This window comes from Antechinus flavipes, chromosome 2 (genome assembly GCF_016432865.1).
Source record: "Antechinus flavipes isolate AdamAnt ecotype Samford, QLD, Australia chromosome 2, AdamAnt_v2, whole genome shotgun sequence".
Lineage (NCBI taxonomy): Eukaryota > Metazoa > Chordata > Mammalia > Dasyuromorphia > Dasyuridae > Antechinus > Antechinus flavipes.
Genome location: NC_067399.1, coordinates 139620941 through 139622562, shown reverse-complemented (window position 1 = coordinate 139622562; position 1622 = coordinate 139620941). Strand labels below are relative to the sequence as shown.

The 1622-nt window shown below is 35.0% G+C and overlaps 1 non-coding gene across 1 annotated transcript; it reads left to right on the top strand.

Moving 5' to 3' along the window:
• The first annotated feature begins 954 nt into the window (after positions 1 to 954).
• Positions 955 to 1057, top strand: LOC127552603 (U6 spliceosomal RNA). Its single transcript, XR_007951469.1, has one exon. It is a non-coding gene; the product is annotated as a U6 spliceosomal RNA (small nuclear RNA).
• Positions 1058 to 1622: the final 565 nt, after the last annotated feature.

The following is a 1622-nucleotide window of genomic DNA, read 5'->3' as shown; positions in this document are numbered from 1 at the left end:
GCCCAGTCAGTGGTGATCACTGGTTGTTGGAAGAGAACTGAGTATGAGGGACAAATGTGTTAGAATTGTACAGCTGACTGTTACTGCCATCTGATGGACCTTCAGTCTTTCACATGTTAGTTTGGGACCATGCCCAGATCAAGGCTGTCTGGCTACTCATGGGATGGACGATGGATCACAGCAAGTGCCCTTGTTTGTTATTTACACGACCGTCCCCAGGACCCCATACGTTACACTGAACCCTCTTTCTGGTGTAATTGAGATTTTTAAGTTAGATGCATGAGGGTCCCATGTCTAATCACTCACCCAGTATTACCAGACTCTAGGCTCTGGGCCAAGACTTGAGAAAGACAATAAATATTGGTACTAAAACTAGCCTGTCAGTCCCTTGGACAAGTTTTCTGAGAGCCAGAGGATGTTATGGCTCAAATCTGTTAGGATTTCATGACCTTCTGCTCAGTACAAAACCTCTGCCATTTAACCTGTTCCTGCTGAAGACCTAAGGAGACAAACTAGGAGGAGGGAATAGATTTTTAATGATCCTATCAGTGTGAAAATACAGCAAATTCTACCTGCATTATGTCTACAACTCCAACTGTCTCTGGAAACGGTACCTTTGACCATGTCCATAGCTCCTTACTCCCTTTCATAGCTGCCAAATCTGGGCTGTTTTTACCTTCACACCACTTCTTACATCCAACCTCTTCTTTCTGCCCAGACAGCTACCATCTCTATGCAGTCCCTCATTGCCTGTCACATAGGTTTTTGTAACAATCTCTTAATTGGTCTCCCTGCCTCAAATCTTTTCCCATTTCAGTCCATTTTCCACACTGCTGCCAAAGCAATTTTCCTTAAGGGAAAATCTGACCATTTTACTCTCTTACTTAACAAACTACAGTGACTTCTTTTTGCTTCTGTAATCAAACATAAATTCTGTTTAGCTTTTCAAGCTAAATATTCACTTTGGCAGTATGTATACTAAAATCAAAATAATATAGAAAAGATTAGCATGGTTCATGTACATAACATGCAGATTTGAGAAGCATTCCATATTTTTCCACAAAGTAGGACTGATTTATAGGAAAATTACACATAATTGATCATATTGATAACAAAAATCATGATTATATCAATAATGCAGAAAAGATATACCATCTATTTCTGTTTTTAAAAAAACACACTAGGAAATATAAAAATAAATGGAACCTTTCTTCAAATGATAAATAGTATATTTTTAAAACTAAGAGCTATTATCATTTTTAATGAAGATAAACTAAAGATGAGCTTTTCTGATAAGATTGGGTTTAACAAAAAATGTAAATAGTATAAAATACTTGATAGTCAATCTTCCAAAACAAATTGAAATTATATGAAGATAATTGTAAAACCCTCTTTACACAAATAAAAATATCTAAATAATTGAAGAAATATTCATTGCTCATGAGTAGGCAAAGTTAGTATAATAAAAATGGCACTATCTAAATTAATTTACTTAAGTGTTATACCAATCAAACTACCAAAAAACATCACTGTCCAAATTAATTTACTTAAGTATTATACCAATAAAACTGTTAAAGAATTACTTTAGAAAACTAGGAAAAAATAACAAAATTCACATGGAA